This window comes from Mirounga angustirostris, unplaced genomic scaffold (genome assembly GCF_029215605.1).
Source record: "Mirounga angustirostris isolate CCGP_5_RB_7025 unplaced genomic scaffold, mMirAng1.0.hap1 SCAF_1, whole genome shotgun sequence".
NCBI lineage: Eukaryota > Metazoa > Chordata > Mammalia > Carnivora > Phocidae > Mirounga > Mirounga angustirostris.
In genome coordinates, this window is record NW_026991709.1 from 12628018 (window position 1) to 12647539 (window position 19522).

The window sequence follows — 19522 nt, forward strand, 5'->3', positions numbered from 1 at the left end:
CATGGAATATCGTTGGGTTTTTGCTTAAGGCATCAAATTAAGCAGGACCATTGTTTGGCAGGAAACATTTTGTTCTGCTCGGGCACCCTGCTTCTCGGAAAGCAGCTGAAAATCTAATGGAATTAATTTAAGACGTGCGATTTTAAAAGATAGAGCAGAGAGAGTGGAGGAAGAGATCAAAAACTTTCGTCTCTATTCATTTTAGTACCTGTTGCTTAAAACTGGTTATAATACCTCCCCTCTTTCTAACCGCATTGATCTTTCAAAATGGGTCATTTAGATTTCTGAATCTTTTCATGGGCAATTATGTGTAAATTAGCTAAAGCCCATTTTATTTTTCTATGGCAGTTGGAATTGTTCAATGAGTAAGTTAAATTCCTGCAAAATCTTTGAGCAAGAATGCTGTATAGGAAGTCAGGTGAATATTTTTATCTCGTGATTTATCATCAGTTAGGTGATCATTTTCAGTCTATATTGGGTTAGAAAAACTCGTTGGTTCATTATAGCTACAGCAGAGTAGTAGATGAGAGTAATATACATTTCCATCTCTTTATAGGAGAAACGAACAAAGAAAGGTAACGGACTAAGAATTTTTTCAGATTTAAGCTTGATCCAACGTCTTTGAATTGAAAACTCTCCCCTTGATCAGATACAGCCCCAGGATGGCCAACCTTGCAACACTAATTGGGTTCGTTCATATTTCAGTAAGTTCATTATCACATGTTTCCATGTACTGTAAGGGCCATTTTTAAAAATCAGACTTTTTGGCAACTTTGCAAGCAGCGGTTGTGAGTTAATTCAAACATTCCTTTAAACCTTTTTCCTTATCGGTCCTAAATCTTGTACTGACATTTTGAAGCATTAAGAGTTTCCAAACAGTATGTATAATCATACCTCATAAATGTGCAAAGTCAGTGACAGTTGGCTATTGGGAATCTGAATAAAGCAAAAGCATTAGAGAGAACAGTGGGTCAGCCTCCATCCCAGACACGGTGCAGTCCTTTGAATGAATTCATCCAAGCCAGCAGATTATCCTGCACATGGGAGCCCTAAGCCAAAACTGGTCATTTAAATCTGGGCACACGAGTGGCAGAGAAAGTTACAAACAGCTCAGCGACCACAAACTCTACCCCATGGCTGCACACAGAACAGACCTCTTCCCAGTTTCCAACTCTCCCTATCACTCCCAGAGCTTTGCAAACATTTTCCAGTAACATCCATCCCTTTTCCGTCAAACCTAAGTTGTTGTTTTTTTCCTACTTCGTCACAACGTTTTAAGACATTTCAAAGACAGAGGCCATGACTTGTGAAGAACTTTGGGCTAAGGAATGCATATATTAAATGAAATATTTTTGGAGAGACAGGGCATTTCCCTGTGAATTTTGTAATGCAGCGACTACCTTACAATGGAAAGCTATCAGCAAATGCAGGAGTTTCAGTCATCAGTCACCTGCCTGGGGCAGGCTTCTCCTTACACTAAGATTGAAAAGAACGCAGGGATGAGTGAGACCAAAGTTGACTCAAGTTCCATGCAAGGATTGAAGAAAAAGGAATAAGTACTTAGGGCTGCTTATGGTCTTAGAAACAAAAGCTGCCAGCAGAAATATTTTTAAATAGCTAATGACAGACTAAAACACAAGCCTTTCTTCTCTAAAAAGGAAACCCAATGCTAACCACAGAAAGCCGCATAGTTAGCCGGGAGGGATGGGTGTCGGGTGTGGGTCTCTGCTGAAGGAAATGCCATTGACCTATACATAGTTTTCTGTGGTAGTAAAGTGACTGTTCCAAGAGCTTCCCTGACCTGTTGTAAAATGGGAAGAATAGCATCTCATGCTGTTGTCGAGTTGCATAATTTATGTGTGGTGCAGTCTTGGTCGCCTGGTCCAGCAATCAAACAATATAAATAAAATATATTACCTATCTATATATACTTGTTGAGGTTTCTGAGAAATCTCATTTGGCTGAAGCAGAGAAATACTAGTGTCTTACGAGGCACCCAAGAGACCCAATGGAAAGCAGAGAGCCATGGCTGTAGTTTCATAAGCTAACCTGATTGGTAAATCTCACTCCCCTGCTGCCTCACCAGGGGACACTTACGTCACCAAATGTCACGTCTGGATGTCTACCTCCTTCATTTCACAGATGAGGAAATTCACAAAAGTCAGGCAGGCCTCCCGACCCCAATCTAATAATGTTCTTCATGCACATTCATTTAAAAGGAAATGCTATAGGGGCGCCCGGGTGGCTCAGTCAGTTAAGCATCTGCTTTCGCCTCAGGTCTTGATCCCAGGCTCCCTGCTCAGGGGAGAGCCTGCTTCTCCCTCTCCCTCTGCCTGCTGCTCTGCCTACTTGTGCTCGCTGTCTCTCTCTCAAATAAATAAATAAAATCTTTAAAAATAAATAAATAAATAAAGGGAAATGCTGTAAATGCTATAACCTGATTCATCTTTCTGACGCATGATTCCTACTTCGTTTGTATAAAATGGGACATTTGGGTGAGTTCCGTGAGTTTTCTGAATTGACGTTGTTTGGCTTCTTTTTGCCTTTTAGGTGCATTTATGGATCTGTAAGAGCTTTTTTAAGGAATTAATTACAGTGTCTCTTTTTTTTCCCCACTTAAGTGCTGAGGTGATGGTTATTGTTTTGTTACTTGGGAAGCCACGTAAATAAGACAAAACAAATCTATTTGCCATTTAAAATCTTTTGAAAATGTAACATCAAAAATACATTTCTCACACACACACAGAATGTATTGACTTGAGAAAACAGTCCCTAATCATGGCCCTGGAGTAGAATGAATGGTGAACAAAAATGCCAATTAAAACAGGTTGTCTGAGAAACGTACTTGCTTTCTCTTACACAGGTTTCCCAAGATCCTAAGTCCCCCCAGAAACCTATAAAGGATTTTGTTTTCTTCTTTGACATTCCCCTTCTGGGAAGGCGTCCAGACCAGCTTCTCTGCAAGCACCAACTCCACGTGAAGGCACAGAGGCTAGAACAGCTACCGCTCAGGACTCAGGTCAGGAGGCTGGCAGCTCCTTGCTTGGGCTATGTTTGCCTTGATTTGACAGATTTCTTCTAAAATGCAAGTATGACATGCATCGCACATTGGCAGAGATTATCTTTTAGGGAAAGGGATACAGAAAGAGAAAGTGGAAGCCCCCAAGACAAATCTCATGAAGGACCTCGTAACCAGCCCCTGGAAGATCGATGTCACAGACACCACTCTTTCACTAATGATGGGGCCGGGGAATTAAATCCTAAGTCAAAAGGGACATAACGCAGGGGTTGAAAAGGAAAACAAAAACAAAAATCAAATAGCCAGTGCCGAGGACACGGCTTTGAATTTTAGTGCAGCTACGGAGAAGCTGAGCGATTTCACTAGGTTAAGTTATTTGGCTAGCTTGTGCCTTGGTTTCTTCATGGATCGGGTGGGGCTGATAATATCCACCAGGATGCTGAAAGTAAGGATGAAAGGAACATACATAACATACAAATAAGGTACTTATAAGACAGACGTTATGGTTGATAAATGTTAACTGCGGGGCGCCTGGGTGGCTCAGTCGGTTAAGCGTCTGCCTTCGGCTCAGGTCATGATCTCAGGGTCCTTGGATCGAGTCCCGCATCAGGCTCTCTGTTCAGCGGGGAGTCTGCCTCTCCCTCTCACTCTCCTTCTGTGCTCTCTCTCTCTCAAATGAATAAATAAAAAAAAACTTAAAAAAATAAATAAATATTAACTGCTATTATTGCATATTCTCAAGATCCTCCAGCGTCTCACTCTTCAAAGCACAGTCCATGGACCAGCAATATCAACATCACCCTGCCAGCAATGCGGAATCCCAAGCCCCACCCCAGACCTGCTGAATCAGAATCAATTTCAGTAAAAAATCATACACTAAATTTTGAGGGATGCCAACTACTGAGTGCACACTTCTTTCTACACTCTAAACTCACCCCTTGAGGTTTGGGGGGTGGGGGTTGGTGTAGGAATGAATGGTAGAGTCTCTGGCTACGATCCCCCCATTTGCCAGAACACTACCCAGCAGTGGGGGTCATCAGGCTGGTTATTTAATGAGTTTTATGATACATTAAATCTTCTAGACCTCACGGCAATTTGACCATTAAAGAAATAACTTTTTTGAAGGTAGCCCAAAACAAGCCAACTCAAGCGAATAATGGGATTAGCGTGGTGATCTTGAAATCAGAGTTGTACCACGTGAGTCCCTCTCCATCAATCACGACCGCTGTCCTCACGGCTGATTATGGCACATTGTTTCATCAAATTAAACACCAAAGGGATGTTGTAAAGGCAACATATGGTCCTCTTTCAGAAGTAGTTAGTCTGGCATTGCACGAGTGGCCTCATCCTGGCCCCCCCGAAACCTCCTCCATCAACATATTGAGGGCATTTGCTTTGGCAAAACAGTGTCTCATAAAAGTGGTCGCTTTTAATTGCAGGCTTGCTGTTGTCGGAAGCATGGCCAAGACGCGTGAGATGCGAAGGAGTAGCAGAATCAGGTTAGGAGGGGGAGATCAACTGTCCATCTTGCTCTGGGAGAAAAGGTGGGCAGATACCTTTTCTCACTTCTGCAACTCAGATGGGTACCGAGCTCCACAAAATCTATTGCACAAAGCAGGCTGGGGATTCGTTTTAGAACCAAGACAGAAATAACCACATGTAGTTAAAAGACTGGCTGAAAGGGAGAAGGTTTTCCTCTAAGGGTCAGGAGACACAGAGGATTTCGTTGTGTGGAGGAAAGGACCAGCCTGAGGGCAGCTTGGGCAGAACCCTCGTGGTTCGTGGGAGGTAGTTTATGTGCCACCGAAAGGTGAAACCAGCCCAGGCCTGAATTTCAAGAAAAAAGTCATTAGGCAATATTAGCAGCAATGTTTGGTTGTTATTTTGCATTTATGCGGCTGGCTTTTTCTCCAAGGAGCTCTCATAATTAGAGAACAGCAATCCTCACAGCACCCCTGCAGCTCGGCGTGGGATGGTGTCAAAAGCACTCCCCACTGCAACTCTTTCTGCCACCCTCCCCTCAAAGCGCCCCCAAAGTAAGAGGGCTGGGCCAACCTGGGCGCAGGGGTTCCATCAAGATTGCCATAGAGTATGTCAAACCATTCCGCCATATCCTTAAACTTCACAGAGCTGTACGTCAGTTATATCCCAACAAAACCAGGGAAAATAAAAGATGACCATGGGGCACCTCCTACCTCCTGGTTCGTTGGTAGCCCTTGGTGGTGTCTCATCACAACCCATAGTGCTTCTGTGTCTGCTCAGAGGGAAACACAACCAAGCACCGAGGGCATCTTTGAATCACAGCCTGAAAAAACTTTTTTTTTTTTTTTGGATTATTGAAAAACAAGACGCTGTTGTTTTTTAAATTTTTCAAAATAGGGGCATCTGGGTGGCTCAGTGGGTTAAGCGGCCAACTCTTGGTTTCGGCTCAGGTCATGATCTCAGGGTTGTGGGATCAAGCCCCGCACTGGGCTCCACGCTCAGTGGGGAATCTGCTTGAGATTCTCTCTCCGTCTCTCTGCCTCTCCCTCTGCTCGCGTGCTCGCTCTCTCTCTCTCTCTCTCAAAATAAAATAAACCTTTAAAAATAAATAAATAAAATATTCGGGGCACCTGGGTGGCTCAGTCGGTTAAGCAACTGCCTTTGGCTCAGGTCATGATCCCCGGGTCCTGGGATCGAGCCCCGTGTCGGGCTCCCTGCTCGGCAGGAAGCCTGCTTCTCCCTCTCCCACTCCCCCTGCTTGTGTTCCTGCTCTCGCTATGTCTCTCTCTGTTAAATAAATAAGTAAAATCTTTAAAAAAAAAACAAAACTCACCACCTTTCAACCAGGGGGCAAAAAAAAAAAAAAAGCATGAAATAGCTAGGTATCCAGGACAATAAGATCCAGGAGAGTGGCAATTTCGGTGACCTCAAAATTCTAAGTTATTTTCCTTGACCGTTTGGAACCTTTAAAACTTCAAATAAGCAGAAGTTGAAAAACAAGAGGTAAGGTTGTTATCTGCCCAAGAAGCTACTAATAAAGTAAAAACATTCTTTTATATAAAAAATAAAAGACCTCATCTACTGATCTGATTAAAATAATTCACTGTGGAGAGATTTCATTATAAACAAGAGGGAAATCTCGCATTTCTGCTGGGATAACGGGGGGCGCGTGCATCTTAGAGTGGAGAGGGCACCCTCCGTCCCCAGGTTTAGGACACAACACAAATCTATGTCCCCCAACGATGGCAGGGGCAGGACCTCATGACCACGCAGCTCCTGGTGTAGGATTCACGGGAGCTGGTGCCTGTGTGTAGTCTTTGTCACTCAGCTATAATCATGGATATGCTTAACCAATTTAAGTGACCTTAATAAACTCGTAACCCTGGTGTTTTGGCCACTTTGGGATCTACCGCAGCTGAAGCGTAGCAAACAACCAACCTGCTGGGGGAAGGTACTACTCAAAACACCTTCTGTGACGAGGTGGTTTTTTTTTTTGGTATCAGTTTAAAGCCCAAACACTGATGCAATTTGGCCCTCTTTCGAGCTGGCCTTCATCAGCCATTCTCCCCATTAATTAGCGTGAGCCGTAAGATGTTGCTAATGGCTACGCATCTTGTAAACATGTTGGACTGGTCCTGCCCCTGAAGGCACCGAGCTGTTAAGTGATATCTCAGCTGGGGCTGGCAGAGCCAGTTTCCCCACCAGGGAACAGCCGAAAGGTGTGCAGTCTCCATTCAGAGTCAAAACATCACACTCGGAGAGCTCTCTTTTTGTTGTTGTTCCCATAGAGGTGACTGCATTCCTTGGTAGGAATGAAATAAATAAATAATAAATAAAATAAAAAGAGAAGGAGCATCAGGAGCAGAAACTTGCACTGACGCTCGCTAGGGAAAAGTTTCGGGCAAGGCTGAGTGGTGGGACTCTGGAAATCCTGGTTTCTCCCCACTGGGGTGAACAGAGATGTCAAGAAAGTCTGTGACAGTTCCTTAGTCTGCTGAGGTGGCTGGTCAGCTGCTTTTGTAGCTTGTTTCCAAAGCTAAAACCACAACAGGGGCTGTTTAAAAATAGGTTTGCAAAACAGCTTTCAGATAGGAAACGGCTAAGAGAAAAGAAAGGTTGAAGAGGCAGCCGCATGGCTGCCATTTTGTTTGCTAACTTTATGCTTAAAATTCTGCTGTGGGATTGTGTTCCATTTTAGGCGTTGAGTGGTATATCAGGAAAGGTGATGGTGGAAACCAAGCAGAGAGGAAGCCCTGAGTTGTTGGGGGTGGACTCCCCCAGTTTGTGTGAATTCTGATGGTTTTGGTACTAGAAGTCTGATGTCCAGGGAAACCCTTCAGTCCCAGGCAGACCAGGACGGTTGGTCACTCTACGTGAGGTCAGAGCTGTGCATAGTTGAGAGAGACTCTAAAGACCATCTCTTCCAACTCCTCATCTTACATAAGAGGAAATTGAGGCCCAGAGGGGTCCATGAGGCAGCACGGCATAGGGCTCAGTTCTTCTTGATAAAGGATGAATATATCTACTGTCTTGTCGGATGGGTAAAATCAACAAAGATTACTAAGTGCAAACATGACACAAGACAAAGGACTGGTCACGAGTGAAGTGACAGGGGTTCTAATCTTGGGACTGCCACTAAATAGGAACCTCAGGTAAGGTAACTCCCACCTGCTAACCACCTGCCTTTCAACACTTCAGTCCTCCCTGACCCCGTGTGTCAGACTGAGGGAATGTTAAGTTTAGCCCAATTTTTAGTTAATTTAGTTAATTTTAAAATAAAAAAATAATAATAAAATAATATTACCTGGTCTTAATTAACCTCCTGACGCCCCTTTGTCTGGGTGGCAATGTCAGCGGTGAGGGCGATGAATAGAAGGCACCCCTGTCCATATTTTTTGGAAGGAGCCTTGTGAATGGGCCTGATGAGCCGAGGCTGGGGGGCAAGGAGGGGGAAGGAATGTTTCCTCTTTAATCCGACATTTAATCACTGGAGCTGAGGACAATGAAGGCCCCTCCAGCCTCCCAGAGCCTGATTCCATTTGGCAAGCCCAGCCCTCCTTTGTCAGCCTCACAAGGAGGCCCCACCTCCCCGTGCTCCACACAAGATTCGCCTCACAAGTGTCATCGAGATGAAACAGCCAGTGCGTGGGGCTTGGGGACTGCTGGGCCCAGCCTCTGCGACCAGCGCTGGCTCATCCTTCACAGCCTCGGCTACTCTGTGGATCCATCATTCCACGAAAGCTGTGATTTAATTTCCAGGCACTTTCATAGTTAAGGAGTTCTCGTGCGGAGTGCAGCCTGGTGGGACCATCTTCTCTATACATTCTTTTCCCTGAAAATTCTGATTCCACTAAGGACCTAAAGAGAGCCAGCTGGCTCACAGCGTTATGAAATTATAAATGCGGTGGTACTAAAACCCAAAGAAATCTTTCAATGATATAAATCTCTTCCCTTCCCTTCCAGTCCCTTAACTACCGTGTCTATCTAATTCTAGATAATAATCGCAGCAAAGGTGTGATTTTTGTTCTTTATGGGGTTTTTAGCTAAGCATTTCTTTAATATTGCCATGTTGCTTCCATAATGATGATTTTAATGGCTAGATGTGTATTTCATCAAGTTCATGCAGTTCACCTTTACCCTCCTGCTGGACAAATACATGAAGGGACATCATACCACAGGCGAGGCGGCCTCAGCCCTGGTCCCTGCCTTTTTCCCACGGTGTGATCTGGGTACCTTAGCCACTTGGAACGGGAGTCTCTTCATTGACGAAGTGAGGGTGACAATAGTACCTACCTCCCAGGCCCACCGTAAAATCAGAGACATGATGAGCATGAGAGCTGTTTTTGAAGTGCAGAGCCCATCCGAGTGGTGGTTACTGCTGGCCATTTCTAAATGTTCCACAGTAACAATAAAGATCGCGGTGAACATTTTCAAACACAGAGCGTGCGGCTTCTTTTCAACTCTTTGCCTGGGAGAGAGTCCGAGAAGTCTGATGACTGGATCAAACATTATGAACATTTTTGTGAGGCGAGAGCTCAGCTCTGAATTGCTACCTGATTTTCAAAAGAGTTGAACCGGATTTACCATAACCGGCTATCTGTGGACACAGCGTCTTGCCAAGGCCTCACCTGCACAGCAAATTTTCATTTTAAAGATTGATTGGTTGATTGGTTGATTGATTTGAGAGAGAGAGTGCACCCAAGCAGGGCGAGGAGCAGAGGGGGAGAGAGAGGGAAGGGTAAGAATCTCAGCGCAGAGCCCTAGGAGGGGCTCAATCTCACGACCCTGAGATCATGACTTAAGCCGAAACCAAGAGCTGGTCACCCAACCGACTGCAACACACAGGTGCCCCGCAAATTTTCATTTTACAACATGCTGGTGGGGCACCTGGGCGGCGCAGTCGGTTGGGTGATTTTGGCTCCAGTTGTGGTCTCAGGGTCGTGGGGTCGAGTCCCGTGTCAGGCTCCCTGCTCAGCAGAGTCTGCTTGGGATTCTCTCTCCCTCTCCTTCTGCCCCTCCCTCTTGTGCTCTCTCTCTCTTAAATAAATAAATAAATCTTATAAAAAAAATAAAACATGTTGGCTAATTATGTAAGTTGCCGCATGTCTGCTGTTTGACTATTAGTGAAGTCTGAATTTTTCGTGAGTCCCCTTATGAAAAAGTATTCTTCCTGTGTGTGATTGCTTAGCCATTTGCCAATAAGTGAGCTTTTATACAGCATGAAGAGCATTTTTAAAAGAATGTAAATTCCCCAGAGTGGTGAGAAAGAGACTATATCATGCAGAGCACTCCACCTGAGCTTTAAAATGTCACTTACATATAAAAATGTTTGCAAGGGGAGCCTGGGTGGCTCAGTTGGTGAAGCATCTGCCTTCGGCTCAGGTCATGATCCCGGGGTCCGGGGTTCGAGTCCCGCATCGGGCTCCCTGCTCAGGGGGGAGCCTGCTTCTCCCTCTCCCTCTGCCACTCCTCTTGCTTGTGCTCTCTCGCTCTGTCAAATGAATGAATAAAATCTTTAAAAATAATAAATAAATAATAAATTAAAATATTTGCAAGATTCTGCAGTCAGTGAGTTCTCAAAACCAAGATTCAGCTTTCAGCTTCTTTCCTGACATGCATCCTCCAAAATGGCTTATCCAGAGGTGGTGCCCCAGCCCTGCATCTTTTGTCCTTTTCTGTAGTGTGGGGGTTACCTTGTGAAGAAGGCAAATGACAAATTTAGGGTCTGACATTTTACCTGTGAGAAACTGAGCCCTGGGGGCGGGTGGAGGGTGCTGCACATCAACTAATGGATTAATCGACAAGGATGTATTAAGTGTTTTTAAGCATTCATGGGGCACCTGGGTGGCTCAGTCGGTTAAATGTCTGCCTTCGGCTCAGGTCATGATCTCAGAGTCCTGGGATTGAGTCCCGCATCGGGCTCCTTGCTCAGCAGAGAGCCTGCTTCTCCCCTGGCTGCCGTTCCCCCTGCCCCCTGCTTGTGCTTGTTCTCTGTCTCTCTCTCTTGCTCTCTCTGTGTCAAATAAATAAATAAAATCTTTTTTTTTAAAAGTGTTTTTAAGCACTCATTAAAACATGGTTCCTGGGGCACCTGGGTGGCTCAGTTGGTTAAGCGACTGCCTTCGGCTCAGGTCATGATCCTGGAGTCCCTGGATCGAGTCCCGCATCGGGCTCCCTGCTCGGCAGGGAGCCTGCTTCTCCCTCTGACCCTCCCCTCTCTCATGTGCTCTCTCTCTCATTCTCTCTGTCTCAAATAAATAAAATCTTTAAAAGAAAAAAAAAACATGGTTCCTACTCTCGAAGGAAACAATAAGCCCAAACAACGACAGGAACCAACATGGAACACGGAACATACTTGGAAATCCAGTGGTGTTGCCTCTCTGCACCCCGGAGATCAGGAAATGGGGAAACCATGTAGCCTGGAACGAGCAGAGAGTCTTCAGAGAGGAGACAAACGTCACCCTACCTTAGATCAATGACAGCAGAGCGGACGTGAGGAACTGGTCCACAGGAAGCATTTCGTGCCTGGTCACTGTGTTCATCTGCCCCTGTCCATGAGGAACGTCAGTCCAGAGGGCAGGACATGGAGGGTGACAGAGACAGGATTTGGAAATAAATGCGAATCACAAAACAAAGAGATAACCCTGACAAAACTCTGAAGATAGTATTATGATTATAATATGTGAGTAGTAGTTCAATGCTATCATATTTGAGTATGGTGTTAAGATCACAATAGCTGAATATTTGTATTTTTCATAATATTTGAGCATGGCATTATAATTATAATATGTGAGTGTGGGTGCTACAGTATAATATTTGAATATACATTATAATATGTGAACATTGTTACTATCATAAATTATTTGAGTGTGGCATTAATATTAGAACATTTGAGCATGAGCATCTGAGTATAAGGATATTAAGGATGGCATTATAATGATAAGATTTGAGTTGCATCCTAGCTGTCTGACTTCAGTCACGTACTTGAGCCTGTGTCTTCATGCGTGGGAGTATAGTATTTCCTTGCTCATCAGGCTGATGGAAGAAAAAAGTGTGTTGAAAGATACATTTGTAACATTTACTTAATGCATTACCATTTACAAAGCACTTCCACTGTCCCCTGTCTTTTTTTAAAAAAAAGATTTTATTTATTTGACAGAGAGAGAGCACAAGCAGGGGCAGCAGAGGGAGAGGGAGAAGCAGGCTCCCCGCTCAGCAGGAAGCCCCATGCGGGACTCAATCCCAGGACCCTGGGATCATGACCTGAGTCGAAGACAGACGCTTCACCGACTCACCCAGGCGCCCCCCACTGTCCCCTGTCTTGACTGAGCTTTATGGACTCATTTTACAGATTAAAACACTGAGGTTCAGGGAAGTCATACGACTTGCCTAAGGTCATAGGAGCCGGGTTAAACCCCCTTGAAGCCTACAAGTCTACATAAAATGGTATTCTATTTTGTATCTACTAAGTACGTGCCAAGTATGGTGCTGGCCGTGTTTCTTATGTGACCTCTTGCAACCCTCCGGCCTCTCTAGATGAGAGGTCAGTCCTGCTCAGCCCTGGGTTGAGAAGGACACCAACACTGGGGTTCAGGGAGAGATGATCACCCAGGGAATGGAAGGCAGAGCAGGAGGAGCTCAGGTCTGTCTGACTCCAAAGCCTGCACTTACTTCCCCCACACAACCAGCCTCCCTGGGAGATGAGCAATCCACATCTTAGATGCATGATGCCTGTCTGCAGGACCCACACAGGGAGAGTCAGTAGGCTGTCGGACCCACCTGACAGAGGGGTTCTCTAGCTTTCTGCAGAAGGAGTGGGCCGGAGACCACAGAGGCCAACAGCATTCAGCTATAGTTCAATCCCAGCAACAGTTAGGTTCGGAAATGCGTGTCCCCAATTACACTGCACGTCAATGAAAAAGAAGCCCAAATCCTGCTACTTCTCATTTCACCTGGGACAGGCAATAACGATGAATCATGACCTAAAAAGACTTTGCCATTTGAGCTAATCAGTGAAACTAGATGATTTGCTCAAGGTAACGAATCTATTTTGTTTTCTACACCTTAACACACACACACACACAATGCAGATCACTTATTAGTTTGTTGCTAAATAGGTTTAATGCGAATTTCTGTTTCTTTGTGGTTTGCCCTCTGACTATCGTACTTTGTAAAAGTCTAATGAGGTAAAATAACAAGTAACCAAGTAAGAAGTTTTCAAGTAAAAATGCAGATGTTCACACCTTCTTTAAATACAGAAATTTTATTCTTCAGGTTTAGGGTTCTGCTTTTAAAAGTGTATGGTTTATTGAGAAGGATTTAGTCTTCTCACACAATTCCATACTAATTTGCATTCCTTCCTTTCTTGGGAGACGCAGCAACATTATGATCGTATTTATCATCTGAATTAAATATAACATGCTTTGTTACTGATTTTTGTTTCATTCCTTAGCACCCAGTACAATTTTAGAAAGGTCACTTTTGAGTTAACAATAATTGCAAATGACTCTAGGTAAACGCTTAATATTTTAAAAACTCAGAATCTTTTTATAAGATTTCCTTATTTAAAAATTACAATTAAACTGCTAGTTCTCCCATATCCTAATGGATGCTATTAAAGTGTAATTTGTAGTTACAAGAGGAAATAGAAAGTATACTAAATTAACATCATATTATACCAAATTAATTTGAAATATATTTATATTATCAGATTTCATTTACAATTTAGTGGCTTTTTAAAAATTGTGCTATATCTCCATGTCTGTTTTACTTGAATCTTATGCAAAAAATAAAGAAATAAATAAAATGTCTGTTAAAACCAGAGATAAAGGGCTCCTGGGCGACTCAGTTGGTTAAGCGTCTGCCGTCAGCTCAGGTCATGATCCCAGGGTCCTGGAATCGAGCCCCACATCGGGCTCCCTGCTCCTTGGGGAGCCTGCTTCTCCCTCCCCCTCTGCTTGTGCTCTCTCTGTCAAATAAATAAATAAAATCTTTTTAAAGAGAGAGAGAGAGGATTTTAAAATAAACAGAAACAATAATTTGTTTCATTAATTGCTTCATTAATAGAGCAAGTTATAAAACACATTTTAATCTTGGTCTGTGGGTGATTAGCATGCATTGAACGTGGTAGAGACCAAGTTGCAGAATAAGTCTGCCCTGGGAAAAGGACATTGTGGCACAATTTTAACACAAATTTCCTGCAGCTGCAGGCAGGAAAGGACCACAGAGACTAGGCCTCTGGAACTGCAAAGGGCGGCCCTTTGTAAGTTTTAACTTAGTGGCCTCTCAAGTCCATTGAACAAGCACAGGAATATTTCAAATAATTGAAACAGTTGATACCTTGAGTTTCAGAAACGTTTCCACCATATTTCAACAGCTATCAATTTACATAGAAAATAAGAGCGACATTTAGCAAAGGAGTGTGGTCTTAGATGCACACATTTTTTTTTTTCAAATGTGCGGTCATTTTTCGCTGGCTGGGTTCACTTCACAGTGGGAATCTCTGGCTGATGACTAAGGCTCTGAAGGAAAACGTGGAAGTGAGTCCATCTATGATCATTTGCTCCCTGGAACCGTATTGATGGCACCAGAGCATAATGCTGGCGACAAAAATAAAATCCGGGAGAGCTGTGGAAGCCCCTGGGGGAGAAATCAGAGCCCAGGGACGGGCCATCTCTCCTCGCCGGCCTCCAGCTCTGCCCGCGGTTCATTGGGACACAGTGACTTAGAGCCCCTTCCACCCACCTTTCCCAGTTCGGCTCCCAAGTTGGGAAGAGAGGGGCCGGAGGTCCGCGGGTGACAGGTGGACAAGGTTGGCACCTAGGTTCATGTCAGCCTCCGGCTCTGGTGGGAAATGCACCTGTTTGTCTTGAATGCCCATGGCTTCCTCTTTTCTCATTCTTGGCACCCTTTCTTCTTCCTCGCTCTTGGTGAACGATCTGATACCTTTCTGTATTTTAAGTAGTTGGGTTACCTCTTCTATTTATATCTCCTTTTTTAAAGATTATTTATTTATTTATTTATTTGTGAGAGAGGGAGAGAGAGAGAGCACGAGCAGAGTGAGCAGCAGAGGGAGAGCGAGAAGCAGGCTCCCCTCGGAGCAGGGAGGCTGATGCAGGACTCGATCCCAGGACCCCGGGATCATGACCTGAGCCGAAGCACATGTTTAACTGACTGAGCGCCCTCGTCTATTTAAATCTATTATAAAACCCCTCTCTCCTAAACAGATGGGAGGGGGGCTAAGCCATTGTCACCCACGAAAGCATGATAACGCTGATGGGAGAGGTGGAGCCACCCACACTGGTGACCAGGCCTGCTCCAGTCCCAGGTCTCAAAGCTGTGGGAGCCTCACAGCGTCACCTGGTTTGGCCTTCAGCTCTCGGCCTTGAGGCAGGCAAGGCGCCCAGGCCTGGTGACAGCCTACGTTTGCCCAGTTGGTACCATTGGGGGAGCATCAGGCCCCAGGCCACATCTCCTGGTGGAGTGAGCTAGCTAACCAGTAGTCTCTTCCCACAGACTTGTTGGCCCATGTGGATAGATTGGAGAGAGTGGATTAAATGACCTCTCAGGGCCTCTCAATGCTCCAGGTCTGTGGTTCTGACCAGCAAGATCTTAATCGTTCGGGTAAAGATGGCCTTTAAATAGAGAATGCCATCTGCCTTCCTGCCCCCCTGGCACCATTCACACTCCAGTCCCTCAGCTAGAAAATGTCCGCCTTTTTTCCTCTCCAGCCCTTAGGCCCTTTGTCTCCAAGTGTTTTATTTCAAATTCTTTCTCAAGTCTTCAGCTTCTCCTTCCAGCTACCCTTCCTTCCACACGCCTTCTATCTCTTCCCCCATTAACCAGCCTAAAATGTCATTGCATCTGGCCACTGCTCTGCTCCCCACCCGTCCCCACTATGCTGACCCCCTCCCCTGCTCACCTGTGCTTCTCACTACCCTCCCCAACCCCAGCCTGCCTCGCCTCCATCCCTGAGCTCGCCACGCCACACTCCACTCACTCTGCCCGGCCTTCACTGGCATGTTTCTCTTCCTGGCAAATCTTTCCCCTTCCCCATACCTTTCCAAGTGTTATGGTCTTAACTGTGTCCCCCTGAAAATCAGAGGTTGAAATCTTAACCCCCAGAACCTCCAAGTATGCTTGTGTTTGGACAGAGTGTCTTTAAAGGGGTAATTAAGTTAAAATGAGGTTGTTAGTGTGGGCCTCAAACCTATATGACTGGTGTCCTTATAAGAAGAGATTAGGACACAGGCATAGAGAGAAGGCCAGGTGAGGACACAGGGAGAAGGCGCATCCTACAAGCCAAGGAGAGAGGCCTTAGAAGAAATCAATTCTGCCAACACCTTGGTCTTGGACATCTAGTCTCCACAACAGTGAGAAAATAATTTCTGTTAAGCCTCCCACCTATGGTACTGTGCAGAGTAATCCATCAGGTCACCCATTCATTCATCGGGGGCAGTGGGGGGGCAGTGGGCTCAGTTCCAGTCCTATATTCTCTGACTACTCTTGTCCATCCTGTTCCCCTTTGCTCTGGGTGTCATGATGGAGCCATGTAAGCTGATCCGGGAGGGAAGGGAGGATATGACAGTGATGAGCAGTGAAGACAAATGGGCAGCAATGAAGGACCATAGGTCCAGGTCGTGTCAGACATCATGGGAGTTGAGTGTTCCAAAGATGGGAGGTGGCAGCCGAAGATCAGGATGAGCAAGGAGCTGCAGGTGCTGGTAATGATTGACAAGGCGTCATGCCCAGTGGTGTGCTTGCCAACCAGCACTTATTACATTGCCTGTGTGATCAGTCCCTCAGAGGGAGCTGTTAACAATTCTCTAATTATTCCACTTGTCCGGACACCTCCAAGTTACCACACTCACGACCCAGAACATAGAAGCTGCCAGCTGGGCAAGGGAAAGGAGATTTGCCAAAGGGCTCATCTATTCAGGGCTACAAGTTGAGGATGAGGGCTGAAAAAGGGAAGTTTAGGGGGCACAAGAGGCTAATTTATATCCCAGTGATGGACACTTGGGAATAGAGCAGAGAAGAGAAACAATGCCCTCAGCAAGCTTACCAACTAGTGGGGGGTTGGAAGTGTTCCAGGGGCCCCCAAGGACAACACATCTATTCCCACAGAAAAGTAAATAGAATGCATAGCACATCCCCAGTCCAGCTTGCAAAAGTCTATTTTATTGTATTTTATTTTTTTAAAGATTTTTTTACTTATTTAATTTATTTATTTGACAGAGAGAGAGACAGCGAGAGAGGGAGCACAAGCAGGGGGAGTGGGAGAGGGAGAAGCAGGCTTCCCATGGATCAGGGAGCCTGATGCGGGACTCGATCCCAGGACCCCAGGATCATGACCTGAGCCGAAGGCAGATGCTTAACCCACTGAGCCACCCAGGTGCCCCCAAAAGTCTATTTTAAAGGTAGAAATGGGTCAAATAAACCTACATCCTTCATACAGCGTAACTCTCTGCAGTCATCAAAAACAAAAACAAAAACAAACCCAAAAAACAAACAAACAAAAACCCTGAGGTACCTTTGATGATAAGAAATTGACTTCAGGAAAGTTAAGAAAGGAACAAGGTACATAACAAGTTTGTATAGTATGTTTCCATTATGTGAGAATGGATACACATGTCCACATGTGCACTTGTATATTAGAATAATCTGAAAAGTCACACAAGAAACAGGAAGCATTGACTGACTCTGAATACACAGGGGAAAGGAAAGACTGGGATAAGAAGAGAACTTACTTTTACTGTATTTTCTTTTTTACTATTTGCATTTTTATCACATGTATTACTTTTTTCAATAAAAACTAATTAATAAAAAGTAAATATTCATACTTGGAGGGAATAAAGTCTATTGAACTTTCTTTCTTCCTTCCTTCCTTTCTTCCTTCCTTTCTTCCTTCCTTTTCTTTCTTTCAAGTAGGCAACACACCCAGTGTGGAGCTCAATGCGGGGCTTGAACTCATAACCCTGAGATCAAGACCTGAACTGAGATCAAGAGTTGGACACATAACTGACTGAGCCACCCAGGTGTCCCTGAACTTTTTATCTCATACTATATTCAAATCGAATTTCTGATGGATTAAAATTGTTCACTTTTAAAACATTAAGTACATATTGCAATCACAAATGAAATACTTGATTCAGGCAAGAATTCTCAATGGATACTAAAGCCAATGGGTAAAAGTTTGTTGGGGGAACAGGAGCACCACACAGTCTCAAAGCATAACCCTACAGATTGCTTTTTAATTGCAGAAGAGAATATAAACTGATCTCTGGGTGAGAAAGAATGCATTCAAGCATAAAAGCAAAAAAAAACAAAACAAAACCCAAAACAACAACAACAACAAAAAATCCCCATTACACACGCACATAGAAGAGGTCCCTCTGCACATAAACTCAGATTTTCTTTTCCACAAGAAAATTCCACTATAAGCCCAATAAAAGGCAAATTGCAAATTTTGAAAAGTAACTACTATGACTAGCACAACAAGTCAGTATATATATTATATAAAAACCTAACACAAACTGACTTGTTAAAAAAAATAGAACAACAGAGGCACCTGGGTGGCTCAGTCAGTTGAGCGTCAGACTCTTGGTCGTGATCTCAGGGTCATGAGATCAAGCCCCACCCACGTTGGGCTCCCTGCTCAGTGCAGAGTCTCCTTGAGATTCTCTTTCTTCCTCTCCCTATGCCCCTCCCAGTCCTGCTCTCTCTCTCTTTCTAAAATAAACAAATCTTAAAAAAACGACAATCGGAAATGGACAAAGGAAAAAGATACTTCACAGGGCAGAGAGATGACAATAAAAAAAGAAGTCTTACCCTATCATCCATCAAAGTAATGCCAAGTGAAATGGGATTGTATGTTTTATTTTCCAAATTAGCCAAAATTTAAAAATTAGGGGATACTTAAAGTGACCAGCACTTTCACTGAGGCTGGTGGAAACATAAATCAACTTAAACACTCTGAAGAGAATCTGGCCAATGTACATCAAGAATTTAAAAATAGTTCATATATGTCAACTCAATAGTTCCATTTCTGTGACACTGATCTAGAGAAATAATCCAAATGCAGATAAAGCTTTATTATCTAGGATATTCATCACATCATGTTTACAATACCAAAAAATTAGAAGGCACTCAAACATCCAGTAATAGGGAAATAGTTAATTGCAATACATTCCTACAAGAGAGTATTTTGCAACCAATAAAATCAGGATTTTTTCATGAGATTATAAATCAAAAAGGAGCAAACAAAACCATAGAGTATGATCCCCACTTGGATTTAAAGAAGTAAGCATTAAAAATGTGAACACTTTGGGGTTCATGGCTGGCCCAGTCGGTGGAATGTGTGACTCTTGATCTTGGGGTTCTAAGTTTGGGCTCCACGTTGGGTGTACATATGACTTAAAAAAATAAAAATCTTTGGGGCGCCTGGGTGACTCAGTCATTAAGCATCAGACTCTTGATTTCAGTTCAGGTCATGATCTCAGGGACTTGAGAAAGGGCCCCTTGTCGGGTCCAGGCTGGGCGTGGAGCCTGCTTAAGATTCTCTCTCTCCCCTTCCAAACTCTGCCCCTCCCCCAGCTCATGTGCTCTCTCTTTCTAAAAAAAAATTAAAATTAAAAAAATTAAAATCTCTGAAAACATATATGAAAGGTTAGCAATGATTATCTCCATGTAGTGGGATTACACATGATTTTTATAGTATTTATTGTACTTCTTTGAATTTTTTGAACTTTCATATTCATTTTGTAATAGGAGAAAGGTTTACATAATAATGGTAACAAGAACATTAAAACTAATATTTATTGGTCATTTCCTATGTGCCTGTCCCTATGGCAAGCACGTTACCTGTGTTACCTCTTTTATGATTAATCCTGCGTCATAGGGATTCTTACTACTTCTGTTTTGCAGATAAAGAAACTGAGGTCAGAAATTAAATGAGTTCACAGGTTTGAAGAATTTTTTTTTAAAGGTTTATTTATTTATTTATTTATTTGACAGAGAGAG